This window comes from Sturnira hondurensis, unplaced genomic scaffold (assembly GCF_014824575.4).
Source record: "Sturnira hondurensis isolate 20B ecotype Veracruz unplaced genomic scaffold, ASM1482457v3 Scaffold0001872, whole genome shotgun sequence".
Lineage (NCBI taxonomy): Eukaryota > Metazoa > Chordata > Mammalia > Chiroptera > Phyllostomidae > Sturnira > Sturnira hondurensis.
In genome coordinates, this window is record NW_028074503.1 from 2,871,395 (window position 1) to 2,896,352 (window position 24,958).

Consider the following 24,958-nt stretch of genomic DNA (forward strand, 5'->3'; position numbering starts at 1 on the left):
CCAGCAATAATAACTAGACTTCCCAAGGAAACATAAACTCAGCTACCTTTTCGAAAGTATGTTTCCTATTTCTTTCTTGAACTTTATACCTGTGCCACTACAACTTATTTTTTTCTGTGACATATGTTAGAAACAAATTTCCTTTGTCTGAGGATGTCATGGCCAGTGTCTTTAACACCAGAGAAGTTGTAATTAGCTGGAAACATGGCTGGAAGTCACATTTTCTAAGTAGCAACATGCCCTTACTTCTGGCATGAAAAGCAGTGGCAAGCTTTTATATCTCTCCCTACCCCTCCAATTCGTACCTCCTTGGCATTGTATAGTTATTAGGAGTTAGGGTTTCAAAATTATGAAACATTGGGTTCAAATCCCAGTTCAATCTATACTAGGAGTGAGTTCTTTTGTAAGTTACTGGGCTTCTGAGCTTAGAGTCTCCATCCATAAGGAGGGATAATTAAATTATTACAAGGTAGGGCAAAAAGTAGAATTGTGAGTATGCCAAACACAGAGTTTATTCTTGTATTATTATTTATTAATTATTGGGTTCTTTTTTTAATCAGTGTAATAAATGATGTTTATGACTTCTTTAAATTTACATAGTACTCCAACATATTATACCCTATGAACTGCAAAGAACCAAATACATTTACAGTAGTATCATCGGTCACCAATATGGAAAGGGAAAGGAAAGTTTACAATTGTGAGAATATACAAATGTTTTCATTAGGGCAGTATTGATCCAGGTGACCATGTCGTATCTGTCCCCTCAAACACATCACAACTCTGGAATGCCCACTGTGATGAACATGTGTCAGTATACAGTATTTTCTAAAGTCTCACAAGTTCTTCATTTCCTAGTTCATGTGCTGAGCTGGGAGTAGGCAGTTGGTCATAGACATTGTGTCCTCCCTTCCTTGTCTGAGCAAAATTGAAGCAATCACATCCACTGGCAGCCAGCTCTAGCCTTAGCTTCTTCCTTCAAAGTGGCCAGCTGAGGATTGACTTCAACAAGATCCAATGCTGACAGCAGCCCTGTATTGTGTATATCCTCACTAATATACTGGATACATGTCTTCTCCATAGGTCAGTCACCCTACAACTGGTGTTCTGGTGGCTGGAGCCAGTGTAGGGACAATTGCATCAATATTAAAACTCATAGCCATTGGTCTTTGTCTTCAGCCAATCAGCAGGTCCAATGACTGTTCCATGACCTTCTGGATACCAAGCCTACCTATATGCCTCTCATGGAAAAATACTGGATATCATAATTCTTTTAAATAAAATGTTCAAGAGGGGGGGTCTACATCTCTTAGATCAATACACACGATACTTGGGGAGGAGATAGAAGGGTTGTTCCAGGAAAATCCTGGGAGATGTGGTCCCTGGTCCTATAGTCTTCTAAGGAGAAATGAAACTGGCTGTTCATGGAGAGAGACATCCAGGTGAAGTGGTGAGGGGTGCACTGATGTCAGCATAGGGATCAACCCAAGTCACACAAAGGTCTGGGTAGTGCCAGGCATGGCCACTAACGGCACAAATTGCCAGGCTGTGGTGCCCACTCACTGTGACACTGCTGGAGCCACTTGACACTGCACTACAAACTACCTCAGCCAGTTCCTGGCTGGCCAGGCCCATTGGGTGAGGATGCATTGTCAGGTTGTTGAAGAAGTCATCTTTGGCTACTGCAGTGAAACTCAAGTCTCCAAAGTCTTTTCGACAGCAGTCCAAATTGGAGAGCCTTTTCATCAATCCAGCTTTTCTTACAGCAGCAGGACCATGTTCCACTCCTTTTCTTTTCTGTGCTTATGCAGTGGGGCTCCAATTATAGCCACAAGTGGATGGACTTTCTGAGGACAAAGATGCACTTGAGTCTGGAGATGGGAAAAGCTGCTTCTTAGGGAGATTATGGGCAGCATGGGATGTACCAAGTGACAGGCTGTTCCGTGCAGCTTGTTGCCTGAATGCCCAATTATTGTATTATGTTTCATGCAAATAACAGTAAACCTACTTTTGCCCCACCCTGCATTTGTGATGTGCTTAGCAAGACCGTGGTCATAGTAAATGCTTAAAAAGTAATAGCAATATTTATTTTAAAGTAATGTTAATCATTATTTTTAATGCTAGACCTGGGGAAACAAAGATGAGGTATGATCCCTGTCTTGAAGGAACTCAGAGGCCAACAGAGTGTGGGACTCAAAAAGTATCACTTTAAGTGTATCTCTTTCTATTGGGAGGGCACTTGGTACTTTGTACAGGTTCTTGGTATTCCCATTAAGTAATACATTATTATTTAAAATACATATAAATAAACTTTATTCTTAATTTTGGATTTTAAGAATTTTATCCTCAGAGCCAGTTTTTATAAATGACTCACTAGAACTGTAGGTGTTGGCATTCTCTGCCCTGTTCTTAGTTCTTTCCAGACACATAGGCTGCCAGGCTCTTTCCTAAGTATTGGATAGAGGACAGGTGGGTGGGTACTAAGCTCTTAGTGATGGAATATATTCAACCTAGGAGATTATTTCTGGGCCCTTTAGAAGCTGAGAGAAGGGACTAGAATGTGAGAAGCAAACTCAGAAATCTATCCAGAACTGAGGCAAAGAAAAACAGACTCAAGTCATTGAGTTGGCACCCAAGACCAGATTTCCTCGAAACATCTGTACCTTGGGGGAAGACAGAACAGAGAAATTTAGGAACTTAAGAGATCTGGGTAGGAGCTCATATCAGCAGCCTGACCTTCACAAGANGCTCTTTCCTAAGTATTGGATAGAGGACAGGTGGGTGGGTACTAAGCTCTTAGTGATGGAATATATTCAACCTAGGAGATTATCTCTGGGCCCTTTAGAAGCTGAGAGAAGGGACTAAAATGTGAGAAGCAAACTCAGAAATCTATCCAGAACTGAGGCAAAGAAAAACAGACTCAAGTCATTGAGTTGGCACCCAAGGCCAGATTTCCTCGAAACATCTGTACCTTGGGGGAAGACAGAACAGAGAAATTTAGGAACTTAAGAGATCTGGGTAGGAGCTCATATCAGCAGCCTGACCTTCACAAGAAGAGACTAACAGTGGGTAGGACAAGGTGAGAGAGGTGAAAAGAACAGTGCTACCGATGTGCTAGCCCAGTGGCTTCTAAATCATTTTGACTGTTGACATTTATTTATAAATTACATGCATGTATCTATTTCTAGGAACATCTCAATGCACAATAAAGATCATCCTTAGTAGTAATTTTAACTTAAAATAATTTTAAAAGTAATTAAAAATTATTTTGTCTGGCTTCTTGCCAGATTTGATTATACTGTTGTTACTATTTTAAAAATATAGGTCAATGAGGAACATAACAGATTGTATTTCTTTCTAGTTGTTTGGTGTTGTGCTTGCTTTGTTCATGTTAGAGTTACTTCCCCTTTAAAGCCGTCATGCAAGGGTTAGGTTAGTAATTCATTAACGCACTTAATTGGGTGCAAATAGACAGAAATACATTACTATATACTGAAATCCAATGAAACTTTAGGGCATCCTTTTTATCTCTTTTGATTTGTAAAACTCTTCTTTCCTCAGGTTACCTTGCAAATCAGATGAAATTTAGGTCCCCCCCTAAGGTTCAAAGGATGAACTGTCACAATCAAACCCTTCCTTTTTCTGAAATTATATTGAAAAAGGCTGGGAGAAGCTAAGGAAGTAATGCTTTGCTTCTTATAAGAAAGAAGAAGAGAGACAGATTGATGTGTAGGGCTGCAAAGAAGAAGAGAAAGAGGAGAGGTTGAAAAGATGTGGCCAATTACCAGAGGGGGTGAGTTTTGAGAGAAAGAGATGAATAGAGGATCTTTTCAGGAGGTTTTACTATGTGCAATCGGTATGGTCTGTCCTTCATACTTCCATATCTTTTATTTTGGTTATCCATTTTTGACTAAATAAAAATACTGCACATTTTTATTTTTAAAATATTAAAAAAATAACACTATTTCTCATCCTGCATGATCTTCTCCCAAGGTGACCTTGACACATTCTCTTCACTGGAGAGGCTAATAACGTACGGCAAATAAATGTGTGGAAAGATGTTCATCGTCACTAGTCATTAAGAAAATACAAGTTAAGGCCACAATGAGATATTTCTAACACATCTATTATAACAGCTAACATTTAAAAAATAGTGGCAACACCAATTGGCAGTTTCTTAAAAAAACAAACGTATATTTAACTTACAACCCCAGCAGTCATACTTCTTGCATTTATGGCACAGAAATGAAAACTCAGGTTCACACAAAAATCTTTAGATAAATGTTCATGGCAGCTTTATTTGTAATAACTCCAACTGTAAACAGCCCAAATGTCCTACAATAGGTGACTAGTTAAGTACACAGTGGTATATCCGTATCAGTGAATCCTACTTAGCAATAAAAAGGAATGGACTACATATTGATACAGAAAATAACTTGGATGGAGTTCAAGGGCATTATGCTGAAAGAAAAACATTAATCAGAAGAAGACACATACTATATTATTTTATTTATATAACATCCTTTTTTAAAAAAAATTGTATTTATTTTTAGAGAGAGGGTAAGGAAAGGAGAGAGAGAGAGACAAACATCAATCTCTGGTTGCTTCTCATGTGCCCCCTACTGGGAACCTGGCCCGCAACCCAGGCACGTGCTCTGACTGGGAATTGAACCAGCCACCTTTTAGTTTGCAGGCTGGTGCTCAATCCACTGAGCCACAGCAGCCAGGGCTATTCATATAATATTCTTAAAAATAACCAAATTATAGGGATGGAGAACAAACTAGGGGTTGCCAGGTTTTAGGGATGGCATAGGGAGCTTGTGACTATAAAGGGGAGCATAAGAGAGATCTTTGTGGTAATAGTTCTGTCTTAATTGTGGTGGTAGCTCTGTGAATATGTACAAGTGATCAAATGGCACAGAACATGACAATATCACTATCCTGGTTTTGAGTAAATGTAGTTATAAGATGTAACTATTGGGAGAAACTGGGTGAAAGGTGTGTGAGACCACTCTGTATTATCTTAATAATTTTGTGTGAATGTTTAATTATTTCAAAAATGAAAAGTTAAAAGAATGGAAGAGACTAAATTTAGATTAGACCTTCATCAGCTTTGTCTCTGCTTCTTTTTTGTGTATATTTTATTGATTATGCTATTACAGTTGTCCCATTTCCCCTCCCTTTATTTCCCTCTGTCCAGCACAGCCTCCTCCACCCACATTCCTCCACTTTAGTTCATGTCCATGGGTCGTACATATAAGTTCTTTGGCTTCTCCATTTCCTATACTATTCTTAACCTCCCCCTGTCTAGTTTGTATCTACCATTTATGCTTCTTAATCCCTGAATTTCCATTTCCCCTATTCCTCCTTCCCCTTCTGCACTGCTAACCTTCATAAGTGATCTCTACTTATGTGATTCTGTTCCTGTTCTAGTTGTTTGCTTAGTTTGTATTTTGGGGTTTTTTTTTTAGGTTTAGTTCTTGACAGTTGTGAGTTTCTTGTCATTTTACTTTTTATAGTTTTCATCACCTTCTTTTTCTTAGATAAATTCCTTTATCATTTCATATAGTAGGGGCTTGGTGATGATGAACTCCTTTAACTTCACCTTATCTGAGAAGCACTTTATCTGCCCTTCCATTTTAAATGAAAGCTTTGCTGGATAGAGCAATCTTGAATGTAGGTCCTTGCCTTTCATGACTTGGAATACTTCTTTCCAGCCTCTTCTCACCTGCAAGATTTTTTGGGGAAATCAGCTGATAGTCTCATGAAAACTCCTTTGTAGGTAACTGTCTCCTTTTCTCTTGCTGCTTTTAAGATTCTCTCCTTTAAGATTTTTTTTTTGCCTCAGTGCACCTGTTACCTAGTAAGGGGCAGAGCCTCAGGTGTTCACCAGGGAAGGGCAACCCATGTTGCTGTGTTGTGATGCTGTATGTTGGGGAGGAGACCCAGAGGGAATAGTGCTGCTCGCTCCACTCTCTGCAGTTTTCAGCCACTTCCTCCACTACCCACAATCAAATTGGGATCTTCTGGTGCTGATTCCCAGGTGGATGGGTTTGTGTATATTCTAGGACCCTGTGGGTCTCTCCAGAGAACTCTCCTGTGAGGCTGGGAGTTTCTCCTGCTGCTGCCTCAATCCCCACAGGTGTTTTCAATCAGAAGTTTGAGGCTTTATTTCCTTGCACTTGAACTCTGGGTCGTGTGGTCTATCTTGCTCCCCTGAGTTGTTCCTCCTGGTTTAATCTGCATGTGAATGTGGGACTGCCCAGTCCACAATCCACTACCTCACTGGGGCCACCAGCTGCTACCTTGCCTGCCCCAGTCCTCTAGCCACTGCCTTGCCTTGAATCCTGTCTGCCCAGCTGCCTGTCTCCCTATCTCCACCCTTTATACTGGTCTGGATGAATGTGTCTTTTTCAATTCCTTGGTTGTCAGACTTTCATACAGTTTGATTTTCTGTCAGTTTTGGTCATTCTTTGTTTTTAAATTTGTTGTTGTCCTTTTGGTTGTGCAAGGAGGCACAGTATGTCTTCCTATGCCTCCATCTTGGCCAGAAGTCTATTAAAAGGAATTTGAAAAGTATCTCCTTAACAATAACAAGTATAAACAGAAACAGCTAAATAACAGAATCTATAATAATAATATTCAATTCAAGGATCAAAGGCTTGTTCATCTAAGACAAGAATAATGTAATGATTAAACACAGAGTTCTAGAGCTAGGTTGTTTATATCTCCGTAACTATTTCCTCACCTCTAAACAGTACCTACCTTATAATGTTTTGTGAAAATTCAATGAGTTACTATACAAAAATTTTTACAAGTGACAAGCTCACTAAAATATTAGGTATTATAAAGAAGCTATAGTCCCAATACAATACTGAAGAACAAAGTTGGAGGACTGACACTACCCAACCTCAAGACTTACTATAAAACTACAGTAATCAGGACAGTGAGGTATTGGCAGAAGAATAAACAAGTAGATTAATGGAATGGGATAGAGCTCAGAAATAGACTCACATAAATATAGTCAAGTCATATCTGACAAAGCAGCAAAGGCAATACAATGGGACAAAAATATTCTTTTCAAGAAATGGTGCTAGAACAACTGGACATGTAAAAAGTATGAACCTAGACAGAGAACTTACCCCTTCACAAAAATTAACTCAAAATAGATCATAGACCTAAAGGTAAAATGCAAAGCCATAAAACTCCTAAAAAATTATACAGGAGAAAATCTAAATGATCTGGGATATGTTGATGACTTTTTAAAGCTATACTGAATATATGATAGGGAACCCAAATAAACCAGAATTTATTTATAAAAAATTGTGTATTTATTCTTGCATGTTTAAATTTCAGTCACTTTCAAAGTACTCTCCATTCAATGCAACACACCTACTGAGAGGTTTTTTCCATTGCTTAAAACAGTTTTCGAACTTGTTGATTTTGATGCCTTTTAGTGCTTCTCCCATTTTTTGTCTCACCTCTTCCACATCAGCAAACATTTCCCTTTGAGGACTTTTTCCATCCAGGGAAACAAAAATAAGGTTACTCAGGGTGAGATCAGGTGACTAGGGAAATGTCCTAGGTAGGACACGGGGGTCATGCCATTTTGGGTCAAAAACTGCTGAACACTCAGTACCATATGGGCAGGTGCACTTGTAAATCACCCATCATGAACTGGGTAAACACGCTGAAAGAGTCTTCAAAAACTATTCACTGAAGGTGAACATAGCCTCTCACAACAACACCAGCTGGTACACTGATACAGATGGGGATCCTAGAATACTCACCTAGCCGGGGAAGTGTGTACTACAGAGGGTCTGCCCTTCAGAAGATAATTCCAGTATTTTGGAGGCCAGCCCTCATAATTAACAAAAAATTATAATACATTTGAAGTGTACAATGTGATGCTTTGATAAAAATATACATTGTAAAAGGATTCCCACCATCAAGTTAACACATTCATCACCTCACACATTTACCTTGCTTTTGTTTTTGTTGTTGTTTTTGGTAAGAACACTGTTTCTTAGCAAATTTCAATACACAATACAGAATTATCAACTATAGTCATCATGTTATATCTTATATCCTCAGACTTTATTCATCTCATAGCTAACCGGAAGTTTTATCCTTTCATCAGCCTCTCCTATTTTTTCAGTCCCGTAGTCTCTGGAACCACCATTCTACTTTCTATGTATTCATCTCTCATTGTTTTTAGTTCCCATATGTTATACCATGCAGTATTTGTCATTGTCTGGTTTACTTCAATTAGCTCTCTCCCTTCCAATTTCACTCAGATTGTTGCAAATGAGAGAATTTTCTTTTTCCTCATGGCTGAATAATTCTCCAATGTGTGTGTGTGTGTCCACACACATATGTATGTATATTATATTACGTTGAGTAATATATATATATTCTTTATCTATTTGTTCATTGGTGAACACTTACGTTGTTTCTATACCTTGGCTATTGTCAATATGCTACAATGAACATGGGAGTATAGATATGTCTTTGGGATGTGATTATTTTCCTTTGGATATACATACCCCAAAGTAGAATTGCTGGATCATATAGTAGTTCAAATTCTAATTTTCCAAGGAACTTCTATACTGTTTTCTATATTGGCTGTATCATTTTACCTGCCCACCAACTATGTACAAGAGTTTCCTTTTCTCCACATTATAGCCAGTTTTTACCTCTTTTTTATAATAGCTATCCTAACAAATAAATTATATCCCACTGATTTTGATAATCATTTCTGTTATGATTAGTGATGTTGAACTCTTCTTCATGTACCTGTTGGTTATTTGCATGTCTCTTTTAAGAAAAATATCTGTACAGGTCCTTTGCTCCTTTGCTCATATTTTATCTGGCTTTTTTTTATGCTATGAGTTATGAGTTCCTTGAATATTTTGGACATTAACCACTTACTAATATGTGGTTGGCAAATATTTTCTCCCATTATATAGGCTGCCTTTTCATATCATTGATGGTTTTCTTTGCTGTGCAGAAACTTTTTAGTTTGATGTTGTCCTACTTCTTTAGTTTTGCTTTTGTTGCCCTTCCTTTGATGTCAAATTCAAAAAATCATTGCCAAGACCAATGTCAAGGAGCTTGCCCCCCATTTGTTCTTCTAGAAAATTTATAGTTTCAGGCTTTATCTTCAAGTTTTTCATACATTTTGGGTTGATTTTTGTATATGGTTTAACATAGTGGTCCATTTTCATTCTTTTGCATGGGGCTGTCCAGTCTTCCCAATACCATTTATTGAAACTATCCTTTCCCCATTGTATATTTTCAGCTCCTCTGTAGAAAATTAATTGCCATATGCACCAATAATAATAAACCATATAGGTTTATTTCCAGAGTCCCTCTATTCTGTTCCATTGATATATGTGTCTGTTTTTATGCTGATACCACACTGTTTCAATTACCATAGCTTTGTAATATAGTTTGAAATCGCAGCGTGTGTGGTAATTGTTCTTCTTTCTCAAGATTGCTTCAGCAACTCAGGGTCTTTTGTCATCCTACATAAATTTTAGAATTTCTTGTTCTATTCCTGTGGAAAAAAATGTCATTGGAATTTTGATAGAAATTGCATGGAATCTGTAGATTGCTTTGGGTATGATGGACATTTTAACAATATTAATTTTCTTATCCATGAACATAGGATATATTTTCATTTAATTGGGTCTTGTGTCTTCTTCAATTTCTTTCAGCCATATCTTATACTTTTTAGTGTACACACCTTTGACCCCATGATTAAATTTTTTTCCTAAGTGTTTTATTCTTTTGATGCAATTCAAAAGAAGATTATTTTCTTAATTTGTCTTTCTTTTGGTTTTCTGTTAATGTATAAAAATGCAACTGATTTTTATATATTGATTTTATATCCTGAAACTTTACTGAATTCATGTATTAGTTCCAACAGATTTTTTTTGTAGATACTTTAAGGTCTGCAGACAATTTTGCTTCTTCCTGATTTTGATGCCTTTTATTTATTTTTCTTGCTTAATTGCTCTGGCTAGGACTTCCAGTAATATTTTGAATGAAAGTGATGAGAGTGGACACCCTTGTCTAGTTCCTAAATGTAGAAGACAACCATTTACCTTTTCACCATTGAGTATGGTGTTAGCTGTGGACTTGTCATATAGGATCTTTTTAATTTTGAGGTACATTCTTTCTATACTTAATTTGATGAGAGTTTTTATCATCAGAGGTTGTTGAATTTTATCAAATGGTTTTTCTATATCTATTGAAATGATCATATGATTATCTTTCATTTTGTTTAGGCAGTGTATTACATTTAATCACTGCATATTACATTTAATATTAAATATTACATTTAATATTACATTTAATTGATTTGCATGTTGAACCACCCTTACATCCCAAGAACAAATCCCATTTGATCATGGTGTGTAAATCTTTTAATGTAGTACTGAATTCTGTTTGCTAGTGTTTTTTGAGGATTTCTGCATCTATGTTCATTGGGGATATTGGCCTATAATTTCTACTTGTAGTATCTTTTCTGGCTTTTGTATCAAGGTAATGCTGACCACATAAAATAAGTTTGAAAGTATTCCCTCCTCTCCAATTTTATACAAGAGTTGAAGAAGGATAAGTAGTAATTATTCTTGCAATGTTTGGTAGAATCCACTAGTAAAGCCATCTGGTCTTTTATTCTTTTCTTTTATCTTCTTTCAGTGTTTGGTGAAATTCACTATTGAAGCCACATGGTCAAAAGCCGGGGCCTTTCTTTGTTGGGAGGTTTTTGATTATGGAGTCAATTACCTTACTAGTAACTAATCTGCTCAGTTTTTCTATTTCCTCATTATTCAGTCTTGATAGGTTGTATAGTTCTAAGAATTTGTTCATTTCTTCTAGGTTACATGCTTTGTTGGTATATAATTGTTCATAGTAGTTTCCTATGATACTTAATATTTCTATGTTAAATGTCTCCTCTTTCATTTTTAATTTTATTTGTGTCTTCTCTTTTTCTAGTCTAGCTAAAGGTTTATAAATTTTTTAATTATTAAAGGAAGTTTAGTTGCACTGACCTTTTCCATTTTTTTAGTTTCTATTCATTTATTTCTGCTTTGATCTTTGTTATTTCCTTCTTTCTACTAATTTTGGACTTTGTTCCTTTTCTAGTTTCTTGAGATGAAAAATTAGGTTACATTTTTTCATGTAGGCATTTATCATATAAACTTCCCCTTTAGAACTGCTTTTGCTGCATCCCATAACTTTTGAAAAAAGAAATACTGCATTTTTTCATCTGTTTCATGATATTTAAAATTTCCCTTTTGATTTCTTCATTGACCCACTAGTTATTAAGGAGTATGTTATTAAACTTCTACATATTTGTGAATTTTCTATGTTGTTTCTTGTTATTAATATCTAGTTTCATACTATTGTGGTTAGAAAAGATAGTGTTATTTCAATCTTCTTACATTTTCTAAGGTTTGTTTTGTGACTTACCTATGATCTATCCTGAAGAATGTGCATGTCCACTTGAAAATAATGTGTATTTTGCTGCCGGGTGGACTATCCTATGTGCATTTGTTAGGTACATCCAGTCTAATGTGGATGGACTATTCTGCATATATCTGTTAGGTCCATCTGGACAAATGTGTACAGTCAAAATGTTCCCTGGTATGATGATATATCCATTGTTGAAAGCAAGGTATTGAAGTACCCTACTATTTTTTTTCCATCAGTGAGGAATGTTATTGGGAGTAGGACTGAGGATTAAGAAAAATAAACCATAAACTTCTGGAACTGAAGAGGACCCTGGAAAGTATATAGCCCATCACCCTCATTTTGCAGACAATAAAACTAATGCTTAAAGAGAAGAATAAATTTTCCCAGGTCACTAAGTCAAATAGAGTTTGATTCAATTCATGCAATACATGTGTATTGAATGCTGACTCTATGCCAGGCAGACCCTGTGCCAGGTGTTGGAGGTATAATGGGAAAAAAGGCAGAGATAGTCTCTGACTTCATTGAGTTTATTTTTAATTGAGACATAACTGACATGTAATATTTTATTGGTTTCAGGTATACAACATAATGATTCACTATACGTATACATTGTGAAATGATCACCACAAGTCTAGTCAATGCCCATTACCACACAGTTATAAAATATTTTCTTATAATGAGAACTTTTAAGATCTACTCTCTTAGCAACTTTCAAATATACAGCATAGTACGCAGCTTTTTAATTTGATGTAATCCCACTTTTTTTTGTTTTGTTGCCTTTGCTTTTGATGTCAAATCTGAAAAAAAATCATTACTAATACCAATGTCAAGCAGCTTATGCCTATGTTTTCTTCTAGGAGTGAAATGGTTTTGTGTCTTACTTTCAAGTCTTTAATCCATTTCAAGTTGGTTTTTGTGTGTGGTCCAATTTCATTCTTTTGCGTGAATGGAAAACTGGCTATCCGGTTTTCCTAACATGACTTATTGAGGAGACTATCTTTTCCCCATTGTACATTCTTGGCTCTTTAATCATAAATTTACTGACCATGAATGCATGAAGTCCTCTACTATTATTGTATTGCACTCGCTCCCTTCAGATCTGTTATTTACATTACATATTTAGATTCTCCAATGTTGGGCCATAAATTTTTACAGTTGTTATATCCTCTTGATGAATTAACCCCTTTATCATTACATAATGACCTTTTTTGTCTCTTATAGGTTTTGGCTTAAAGTCTATTTTGTCTAAGCATAACAGCCCCTGCTCTCTTTTGTTTTTCATTTGCATAAAACACCTTTTTCTGCCTCTTCACTTTCAGTCTATTTATGTGCCCTTAAAGTTAAGGTGAGTCTCTTGCAGGCAGCATATACTTGAGTTATCTTATAGTTATAATAGTCTATTTTAAGCTGTTAACAACTTAACTTCAAATGCATACTAAAGCTCCACATTTTTATTCTCCCTCAACCAACATTTTGATTTTGATGTTATAATTTACAACTTTTTACATTCTGCATCCATTAACAAATTGTTATGGTAATTTTTAATACTTTTATCTTTTAACTGTTGTAGTAGTTTTTTAAGTGATTTACCCACCATCATTACATTATTAGAGCATTCTGAACTTAACTATATATCTGCCTCACAAATCTTAGTATGTGTTTTCATCATTTATTTCAAAATACTTCCTAATTTCTCCTTTTACTTCATCATATTTACAAGTGTGTAATTTAGTTTACCAATATTTGAGGATTTTCCCACATATTATTGTTTATTGACTTCTAACTTAATTCTATTGTGGATAGAAGACATATTTTGTATGACTCAAATCTGTTTAAATTGGATACTTTTTTAAGGACCAAGGATATGGTCTAACTTGGTCAATGTGCCATTTACACTTGAAGGAAATGTGCATTCAGTGGTTTTTAGGCCAAGTGATCTACAAATGTCAATTATGTCAAGTAGGTTGACTGTGATGTCTTCTACACTCTTACTGATTTCCTGTGTACTTATTCTAACAATTATTGAGAAAGGGGTCTTAAAAAAAGAGAAAGGGGTGTTAAAATCTCCAGATATAATTATGAAATATATTTATGAATTTGTTCTGTTCTACTTTCAATTCTATCAGCTTGCTTCACATTTTTTATTTATATGATTAGAGGATAATTCTACATAAAAATCCTACATGTTTATGTAGGATTATTAGGTTTCCTTGGTGAATTTAACCCCTTTATCATTTTTGAAATGACCCTTTTTCTCCTTAGTAATATTCTCTTATCTACTACCTATTTTGTCTGATATTAATATAGCCACTCCAGACGTCTTTTGATTAGTGTTATCATGGTGTATCCTTTTCAATCCTTTTACTTTTAACCTATGTAGGTCTCTATATTTAAAATATGCTTATTAAAGGCAGAACAGAGTTGGGGGGTTTGCATTTTAATCCAACCTAACAATCTTCATGAGACCACTAAACTCTACCTGGGTTACCCTTCTCTTCACCACAGCCTGCAAACTCTCTGTTTGCTTGCACAAAAGAACTTTAGAATAAAAATACTGAGCTAAATAGATATTTAGAATACATCTAATTAAACACCCTCATTTAGAAAATGAAGCAAGGGCGGCTTAGGATGTTAACTAACTAATCCATTTTTGTACCCTGAGAGTAACTGAGGCAAGCTCAAAATGAGGTTTCCTGGTTTGGATTTATTCAGGTAAAACATGCTCTTAATTGCATAGTGATCAGGTTTCACTAGCTGTTGGATAGTATGTTGCAAACAAACCCTTACTTATGAATATCTGTAGATACATAGTGTGCATTTGGCTGCAGGTGCAAGTTTGTACTTGGAACAGTTTGATCGCCTTCCTCATTTTATGATCTTTGAACATTAACCTGTGGTGAGTGAATTTAACACCTGCATTGAAAAAAGATCTTTTAAACTTAAATCTGATACCAAAACCAATCACTCCTTCCTAGCGTCTCTCTCTCCTCCTTTAGTAACTCCCTCCCTGCCTTTCTCATTCCTTCCTCAGTCATAGGCAATGTGATTTTGGAGTAAAAATCACAGTCTTCATAACTTTCTGGTGTACAATGACCCTACATAGTGCTGTGGTCTTGAGACTGGTGGCTATGTAAATTTTAAGCAAAGAGAAGTGAATTCCATGTCTTCATATTTCTTAATTTACTCTTCTTTTGTAGCATATCCTTTAGTAGTTTATTAACTTTATATTCTGGTAGATTTCCTCAACTCTGCTTTCCAACTCCTGTTTACTTTATTTCTGTCATATTACTATCATATTTTTACTTTCCAGTATCTTTTCTATTTTCCAAATTTTCTACTTCATTTTTTTTCATGGACAATTTTCCTTTATTTGCTGATGACTCTGACTAAATATACTTCAAACATAGCAGAAGTTAGAGTCTGTCTGGTGAAGCCATTTCATAACAATAGCCAACAGTGGTCCATGGAGAGTGACAAGAGCCTCATCTCAGGCTCTGAGACGCCTGGCTCTGAGTAAATAGCTGCTAGCTGGGCCTGGTCCTACTGGCCTTGACGGGAGCCCCTGAGTAACAAGTTCTCGTACTTGTGTTTGATGTGTTTCCTCAGCTTCCCCTGGTTGATGTGTTCATAGATTGTGCCTGTCCCTTAATCAAAGGGATGCTGGAAGAACAGGGCTCCCATGAGGATGGAAGGGAGGTTCTGCAGCATCACAAGGAATACAACCTCCCAGTTAAGGTTGGAGCTGCCATGTTTCTCCCAAAAGTTCCACTTTTAAATAGCCTTCTGTTCTTGTTTTATGTAATTAGTATCTTGTTTCTTTGAAGATAGTAATATAAGTGGAGCTTATTATTATGCTCCCTATATTGATCAGTTTCTGTAATTTCTTTTTATCCAATGGTTTATTTTTGTTTTTTTTTTTCATGTTAGAAACTCTTAGAATGAAGCATGAAAATGCTGATTTGAAACTCTGTGTGCCTAGGTGGGATTTATTTATTTATATTAGTGTGATGTTGACTGGTAGGCTTAATATTTTACTAGGGTTTCTCATCTTTGGCACTATTGACATTTTGAATTGGATAATTATTTGGGAGCAGGGCAAGGAGAAGGGAGGATGTGTTGTCTTGGGCATTTTGAGGTGTTTAGTAAGCACCCCGGCCTCTTGCACTAGCAGCCAGTAGCACACCTCTTCCCTACTTCCCCCTCCCCCAGTTGTTTACAATCAAGAATTTTCCCAGACATTGCCATATGGGCCTTGTGGGCAGAATTATTGCTAGTTAGTAACCACTGCATTCGGGGGATGAAAGTTTCAAGATTTTCTTGGAGAGAAATTCTCCAGTTTCCTCCTTTCTGAGTGAGGAGTATGAACCTGGTTACTAGCATTTAGAAACCAAGCAGAAGAATGGACCCGGACATCTCACCTTTTAATATAGAGATTTTGAGTTAATTTCTGTGGTAGGCAGAGTAATGGTCTCTTAAAGATGTGCACACTCTACTCTCAGGAACCTGTGAATATGTTATGTCACATGGCAGAGAAGTAAGGCTGCAGATGGAATTAAGATTGACAATCAGCTGACCTTAATATGGAGAGATTATCTTGTATCACACAGTTGAACTTAAATATGGAAGAGGAAGGCAGAAGAGTCAGTGTCAGAATGATGCAATGTGTGAAAGTCTTGACTAGCCATTGCTGGCTTTGAAAATGGAAGGGGGCCATGAGCCAAGAAATGCAGCAACCTCTTGAAGCTGGAAAAGACAACAAAACAGATTCTCCCTCAGAGCCTCCAGAATGGAAGTCAGCCTTGCTGCTACCTTGATTGTAGCTGGTGAGACCCATTTTGGACTTTGAACCTCCAGAACTGTAAGATAATAAATTTGTATTCTTTTAAACCACTAAAGCTGTGGTAACTTGTTATAATAGCCATAGGAAACAAATAGAATTTCATTGCTTTCGGTGTGATACTTTACCATTCACCCTCAGCTCTGCCTGGTAGGTTCATGCCCAGAGCCAACCTGGCACAATCCCTCCCAGAGTGAATCAAGTCCTACCTATCTTCTGTCAACAAATCCTCCCATTTAAAGCCCCGCCAAGTCACCAAAACTATTTGAAGCTATCTTGTGCCTCCAATTCCTGAAGTTTTCTGTTTCCACAGCAAAGGTAGACTTGCTTTTATTATTGCAAGTGCACTTCTTCTTCCCTTATTCTACTAAATTAGTCATTACCCATCCTTAGTCCTTCTTCCAAAATTTGTGGACATCTCTTCTCGGCTATCTCTCTCATTCCTTCTGATTCTTAAGAATTCATGCTGCCCTGATCAGTGTGGCTCAGTGGGTTGAGCATCATCCCAGTTCAATTCCAATTGGGGCACATGCCTGGGTTGCAGGTTGCTTTTGTGCATATGGAAGGCAACCATTGATGTTTCTCTCCCTCTCTTTCTCCCTCCCTTTCCCTTTCTCTGAAAATAAATACAAATCTTTAAAAAAGAGCTCTTGCTGTTTTGTTTCTTTACTGTCATGTTAATGAGGCTTTAAGAACTAATGGATATAAACACCTATGCTTAACTACCATGTTTAACTAGTTTTATTTTTAACCGACACTTTATTGGGCCCTTGCTGTGTGCTAGATTTTTTATTAAAGCCTCATGTAATTAAATTGTTTGAATCTTGCCATAACTCTAGGGAGTAACAACAGTTACTTGCTTCCACATTTTGTAAATAAAGTGAATGCCTGATTCAGATGACAAAGCTAATATGAAACAGAACTGGGATGGAACCCAAATCTTCTTGACTCTCAAGGCCATTTTCCTAACCAACTATGCAATCTTAATTTTCACAAGCTTCATTCTAGCGTAGGGGTTAGCAAACTATGGTCCATTGGTCAAATCTGGCCTGTCACTTCTTTTTATTAAGTTCTATTGGAATGCATCCACACCCACTCATTGATTATGGTTTATGTCTGTTTTTATGCTACTATGTTTGAGCTTAATCTGGCCCACAAACCCTACAATTTTTACTCTCTGATCCTTGTGGAAAAATTTGCTGAGCCCTGTTCTAGAAAATAATCTTATTACTAAGTTTTCAGGTCATGGTGTCCTCAAGTACTTAAAACTTTTATTTCTGTATCAAATCAAAGGCATTCTTTTTATTGTTCCCTCAGCCTTTTGTTAACCAGAAGATAGCAATCTCTGGTCATGGTTAAGAAAGGAAAGTCTCTAAAACCCTTCTCCTTTGTGAAGTCTTTCTCATTCTCAGTCATACTTGCTCCCTTTTCTGTGCTTCTACCTCAGTTATTATAATTACAGTACTTAATGTAGTTTGATTCACATAATAGTTACTAGCCGTGATTCCCCTCGGATCTAGCAAGTCCTGGAGCTGAGTATATACTTACTTAACAAGCGTTTATTAAATACTTTCAAAGTGTCAGTGTTCTGGACAGTGGAGATACAAAAATAAATATAGCAACTTTTGATTAATATGTACCCCTTTTAATTAGGTACAAAAAAGAAGAGCTGAGCATGGAGTATGGGCCTATGGCCCCTGTTACAATTGCAGTATAATCACTGTTAAGCACTTGGGTAACATCCATACCTACTGAATCAGAATCTCTGGAGGTGGGGCCCAGTAACTTGTGTTTTTAATCAGTACTTGATACGTTGGCAGGAAAGTTTGAGAATCACTACATCAGTAGGTAGAAAACACTGCTTCTAAATGTTTAAGTATTATGAGAGTAAAGATAGATCTTATATGATCTCCTTTAATATAAACCAATTTCTGTCAAAATGTGACCTTGTGCCCTGGTCGTGTGGCTCAGTTGGTTGGAGTGTAGTCCCGTGCATCAAAAGGTTGTGGGTTTGATTCCAGTCAGGGCACACACTTAGGTTTCAGGTTTGATTCTTGGTCAGGATGTGTATAAGAGACAAACTGTCAATGTCTCTTTTACCTGGATGTCTCTCTCTCTCTCTCTCTTTGCCCCTCCACCCTCCCTTTCTCTCTAACATATCCTCAGGTGGGGATTTAAAAAAAAAGTGACCTTATGTTGCAAACTCCTTCCTTCCAAAAGATTACGAGACATACTTAACTGGGAACATGAACATTCCTCCCAGCTCTTACTAAACTAGTCTTTTTCACCATTGCAACCCTGTGCCTGACATAGTTCCTGGCACCTAGTAGATATCGGTTCTTTGTGTTCAACTGTTGAATACTCAAAGTAAAACCTCTTCAAGTTGCCCTAGTACATAGAAATAAGTTTTTCCAATTTCAAACTGACATGGTATGAGGATCATTTAAGTGAAAGGAAGATGACGCATCCAGGCAAATGTCGGTCAGCCCTAACCTTTAAAAATCCTTCCTACTACCTTTTAGGGCCACTACTCTTGTGGGAATATCAACCTCTTCCTCAAGGCTATGCTAGACCAAACAGAGCCCAGTAGACCAGCAGAAAGGTCAGGCATTACAGATTCTTCATTATTGTAGATAATCTCTAAAGTCTTTAGTCTTCAGAGAGCCTAAATTACATTTTAAAAAGAATTACCGACCTCTGATGAAAGATACTCAAGTATCTACAATAAGAGGCTTATAACAATGGACTTTGCTATTCCTGACACAGATCTACCCCTCCCATTAGAACTCTGAATTATTTTGCTGGAGGCTACAACATTCTGAGCAGTTGGTTGGAAGCTGACGGCAGGTGGGGATAAGTCATCCTGTACGAGCTTAGCAGGGCTGAGCCGCTGCAGCTTGTTGGGCTAGCCTTTGATGCAGACTGGTTAGACGGGTTCCAGATCTACAGAAGAACCGGTTTGACTGGCTTGTTATGCCAACATATTCTGGTTTGAGTCCATGTTCCACAGTCTGCAGAAACCTGCCCAGCCAGTTAAATGAAAGGCATATTAGGTTATCCATTGCACACTGTATATAGCTTAGATGCAGCAAAACTCTTCCACATAGCAGTCGTGCCTAGCAAACTCTAGCACGATCCAAAGAGGTGGCTTCCAGTTGAGTTGCTGTTTAAGTTCATAGCTTCCGGGAAAATCAGCAGTGAAACACCTTCTGCTTTTGACCAAGAGTAGAGGTTTTCAAAAAAACTTAAGGGTAAGTTAATAATTTTTTTCATGTATCTCAATTTTCTCTGCACTTTTGGAAGCTTAACTTAAATAATGTTTAAGAAGACAGATATTTTTTAATATGATAATACTTGCATTATATCTTTTATGTAAAGCTGGTCAGATGTGGTTTTATAACACTTGCATATATGTTCACTGATTTGTTTGGATAAAGGTTATTTGGTATACTATACACTTTTGCTATACTTTTTGTAAGTTGGGCATGGCTACAGCCATTTTAAAAGCTGAGTTGAATAATTTTGCTAAATATATTTTATCTATTAATAATTCATCTTAAGTCATCTATCATCTTCTGTGATAATATTATCATCTTCTGTGATAATATACTGTTATGTTTTATAGGCTGTTGCTACATGGTAACAATTTTAAATGGTGAATCTAATTGTGGATGAAATAATAATTGCTTTTTTAAAGCATAAAAAAAATGGTGTTGGCTTCACTGGTGGTCCTAAGTACATTAAGAGGAACAATTCTCAGCAAGAATTGAGGAGTGTGAAAAACAAAGATGTGGAATCTGGTAACTGATTAACTATTGGAGCTCAAAAGCACTTACTGAGCTGAACAGAAAGGAATGAAGATAGATTTTTTGTCATGCTTCATTACACTGAAAAACTTTGGGGGTTAAAGAAAATTTGGATCTTCCTTTCCTTTATATTTTAAACTTATTATTTTATATCTTTCATGGATCCAATTAATTTATTCTAGGAGTTGGTGTCATTTAAAATGAAAGCTGCAGTTCCTTTAGATGTATTCTGGCATACCTCCCTACCCCTTAACATCAGACTGAATTCCATACACAAATCTTCTGGGCATTTAATTTCACATAATAGTTGACATATGAATTTGTTTGGAAAATAACTTTTTAAACAGATGTATACTGAACATTCTATCAAGAGCTATCTGTAGACCATCTTAATATGACTTTGCCTTGAGCTGAAAAAGATGGATGCATTCTTCTCATTGTCCTTAGAATCCTCACTTTGTTATTATGGTCAAACTCAAAGACTATAAGGGTTCCTTTAGGATGTTAATAAAGAATAAATATTCAGCCGAGATTTCATTTTTCTTTGCAGGGAAATCCTTTGGATGCTTTTTAATCCTATTCTCCAAGGCAATTCTAATTCAGCTAGATTTCTAAAAGGCCATGTAATGTTGAATTTTCGAAAGGAATGTGCTGATTCAGCAAACCAAAATTTATTTCTTTTAACATAAACTGTATTCTGATAATTGGGGGCAAATATAGCTTGAAAATTTCAGTTACTTAAATTTTTCTATTTTCAAAAGTTTTCAGGCAAGATACAGGTTTATATCAATAGAGTATACTTTTAATGTTTCCAGTAAATCTATTATATATAGTAATATAAAAATTTTAAAACCATATAGTATTTAAATACAGGGCTTACTGTTTGAAACTTAATTTAGGATTATAATTTATTATTTTTTATGTTTATGGCTTTGAGGAAAGTTATTTAGGGACTGGATGTATCTTTTCATAAAAAACTTATAGGTTTTTAAATTTTTTAATACTTAAGTCCAACTACATTTTGGAGAGGGATTCTACAATTTTCATGTAATAGAATTTTCAGTTTCAAATATATGAAAGTCCTATTAATGTACTTTATGTACTTTCCATAAATTTATTTAAATATTGATACCTTGTGATGTTTTGATTAAAATTAGGGCTATAATTCTGTATCAATCAAATTAGGAGTCTGTGTTTTTGTATGTGTATGTGTTTATGTGTTTGTTTTATACAGCCCTACGTTGTCTCAGGGACCAGGTCAAAAACCATTCTACTCATTTAAAAATCTTTTCATTCTTTAGGCCTAGTTGTGGATGCATTCCTTTGTCTTTATTCCTAGCCACAGTTTCATACAATGACTCTTTTTGTCAACAATGCTAGCTTTCTTAACAACAGTAACCTCTTTCCTTCCTGAATAGCTTCATGTGTTTCCTACTAACTAATGAATCCAACTTCTCATGTTTGGGTTGAATGAAAAGCCCCAAAATGTAGCTAATCACTATTACACAATGTAAGTGTAGAACACCTCACTTTCCTGAATACCATCCTATACTAACAGTTTTTTCACTGTCCTTCACTGACTCTTCTGAATGCTACATGAAATCTAAACTGAATTTCCTAAAAGATTTGTAAAACATAAACTTGTGTTTTGTTAATGAGTCTTTGCTGAACTAAGAAATTATTTGCTTTTATATTTAAACCTATATCATTATTGCTCCCAAACTTTTTTGGCATAGTGGTTGAATTTATGGAGTTGCCATTGGTAATGAAGGTGACTGCCATTTCAAACCTTAACCTTTTAATGCTGTTATAAAATTGTTGTCAAACTGACAAGAGTATCTCACATTTGTTCATATTGGCCTCACATTCTTTTATATTTGTGGGCCCTGTTGTCATTTTCTGACTTAATATTGCTTTAAAGTATCTCAACAGTTTATTTTCTTAGAATGGATGTACATACAAATTTTTGTATTATTTTTGTCACTCTTTCATGGATATAGTTTAGGATTTTTCCCAAAAAGCCATTAAAAGTTTGGTTAGGACTGGCAGGAAAATTTCAATAAGGTTATGAAGAACTGCAGAATTTAAAAGCCATGTTAAAGGTGATAGAACTTATTATTTAAGGGGTGAATTCTTATTACAGTGCTTTGCACAGAAGTGCTAAAAAATGCTTTAAATGTTTTTAACTTAAGGAATTCCAAGGAAATGTGATTACAGAAAGCTTGAGAACCAAAGGCTCAAAAATTTCAACTCTGATTCTTAGAATTAAATGTTAATTTTCCCAATCTTCTTATGTTTTCACAGGGAAAATCCTACCTGAGGGATGCTTCTAAATTTGGTATATTTAGTTCAGTCCAAGTGGGCTCTGGAAAATCATCACTTCCATTTGTTTCTTATCTTTACAGGCAAGAGAAAGGATAGTATGTTGAGAGGGTAATATGTTGGCTTTTGAACCAAACTGAAATGGGTTTGAATACGGACTCTGCTACAAACTAGTTAACCCTCAGGAATCACAGAATCCTCTGAGTTCTCCTTTTTCCATAAGTAAAAGAAACTAATACTACTCTCTAAGAGCTGTTGAAAGGATTACATGATGTGTTGTGTGTAAAACACCCAACACAGTTCCTGGAACTGTGCAGCAGTAGGTGCAGCAAATGTCAATATTCTTTCCACCCTACTAATAGAATATATAATAAATTTCAACAAATAGCTTCAGTAAGAGAAGCCAAACTCTAACTTAGAATATATATATTTTATTTTTACCACAGACATAAAAATTAAATCAGCAAGATTGAAAAGCATTCAGATTTAATATTGAAAAATATTTCAACCTTATTAAATTAAAAAAATTAGAAACCCATATAATGGAATCCAATTAAGAGTCACAAAGCCATTGTTAAACATATTTTGAGAGTAATATATGAAGGCAATTAAAAGGTGTAAGTAATTAATCATGTATAGTAAGAAAAGAAACTTTGATGTAGATAAACTAAATTATATCTTACCTGTGTCTAGCATCTGAGTTTTTCAAAGGCATTTTATATTTATTATTTTATATGACATCAAATTAGTTGTTCAAGGATTTCTATATGGTCTTAAGATTATGCTCTACCAGCAATTTAATTATTTCCTCAGAGCTGTAGAATATGTTTTTTCCTCCAAAAGATTCTCTTCCAAATTAAATTTATTGTAGTCAATATTAAATTATATTGCATTTCCTAGATAGCAAATGACAGTGAGAATGAATGCAAAATGTATTGGGTGTAGTAAGACAGAACAGAATTTAACATTGTCTAACAATAACATTAATTGGCCTCAGAGTCATTAATTGATTAGGAGATGGAGCTAATGAATGAAGTTCACATGCAAGATATTTATGAAATGTATGTCATTCATCAGAGTGGAGTTCTGAATAGTGTGACAAAACATTCTGAGACCCAAGAGCAGGAAATAGGTTATGACTTAATATTAGAACCGAAAACAAGATCCATTTACAACATAAACTGATCTTATTGAGCTCTTGCAATCAAATTTAATTTCTGGAAAGATGTTTAATCTCTGTATAAATAAGGTTTGTGCTGATAACATAATCTGAATTTACATCCATGGTAAATGAATTTTGTCTTTATCTTAAATTGAAAAGCTTGTATGTACATGATGATATACCTGAAGACAAAAGTATCACTTACCAATTAAGCCCACTAATTATACATTCTTATTAAAACTATTTTACTATATATGTAAACAATTTAATCTTATATGACTACTCATTAAATTAGTATTTAACTTGCATTTATTTTCATAGATTTAGAGTGAATATTACTATAAATAACTGAAAAGAGGGCAGGGAGTAATATAAATTTCAAAGGTATTTTTAAATGTTTCTATATAAATACAGCTGCTTCTCAACTTATGATGGGGTCATATCCTAATAACCCCTAAAAAGTTGAAAGTATCCTAAATTGAAAATGCATTTAATATTAATACCACATTGTAGAATATTGGTTACTTACCCCTTATAATCACATAGCTGACTGGAAGCTGCTGACCAGCCTTACAAGAGAGTATAGTACTGAATATTGCTAGCCCCACGAAAGTCCACAATTTGAAGTAGTGTTGCTACTGTATGCATATCACTTTCCCACTGTAAAGCCTAAAACAATCTTAAATCAGGGACCCTCTGTAGATAATTTGGAGAGTTCAGGACTAGCAACCAAACCTGCTATGCATCAAAAAATGAACTGGGAAATAGAGATTATAACTCATTATGTTAAAGACATACAGTCTTAAAAGCAATCATAAAACTATTATCTTAGAAATTATTATTACTGACAAAGTGAAAATATAACTCAAAAGTCAAATTTTTAGTTTCAAAGTTCTATTCCCTTGAAAGTCCTTTACCTACAGTTTCTACAATGATTGATATTAGGAATGAGAAAATCTTCCTTCCAACACAAAACACTTTAATAACTTTCTGAATGAATCTTGAAACACTGAGAAATACAATATCAATAACTTTGCATAGCTTTCAACAAAACATTTTTGAAGCAATTTAGAGAATTCTGTGGTGAGGTTTTCTATACAAAATTTTCATGTAACATACAAGTCCAAATTTGGAGGGTAGGGGTCTCCTAACTAAAAGTAGATAAAATGCAGTCTGAGATGGTAGGATCATTCACTGTTCTGAAGATACTAATATTGTAATCAATTTTCAATAATATAATAAGAACCGAATGGTATTTTAGTGATCTGTTAAATAGTGCTCTGGTCATTTTTTAACCAGTTGTCTGACAAAGTGCAAAACAAATACATGTTGCTCAGAAATAAGTAT

General features: G+C 35.6%; 1 protein-coding gene and 2 pseudogenes across 3 annotated transcripts in view; 1 reads left to right on the forward strand and 2 right to left on the reverse strand.

The window, feature by feature from the left end:
- Nucleotides 1-828: 828 nt before the first annotated feature.
- On the reverse strand, nucleotides 829-1,988 carry LOC118980078 (arginase-2, mitochondrial-like; annotated as a pseudogene).
- Nucleotides 1,989-15,024: 13,036 nt separating this feature from the next.
- Nucleotides 15,025-15,233, reverse strand: LOC118980085 (cytochrome b-c1 complex subunit 9-like; annotated as a pseudogene).
- A 4,121-nt stretch (nucleotides 15,234-19,354) lies between these two features.
- Nucleotides 19,355-24,958, forward strand: part of RBBP8 (RB binding protein 8, endonuclease) — a 112,327-nt gene continuing 106,723 nt past the window's right edge. For all 3 annotated transcript variants that reach the window (XM_037031857.1, XM_037031833.1, XM_037031867.1), the window contains exon 1: nucleotides 19,355-19,572. The gene's annotated coding sequence lies outside the window, so the exon portion shown is untranslated. The remainder of the gene's footprint in view (nucleotides 19,573-24,958) is intronic.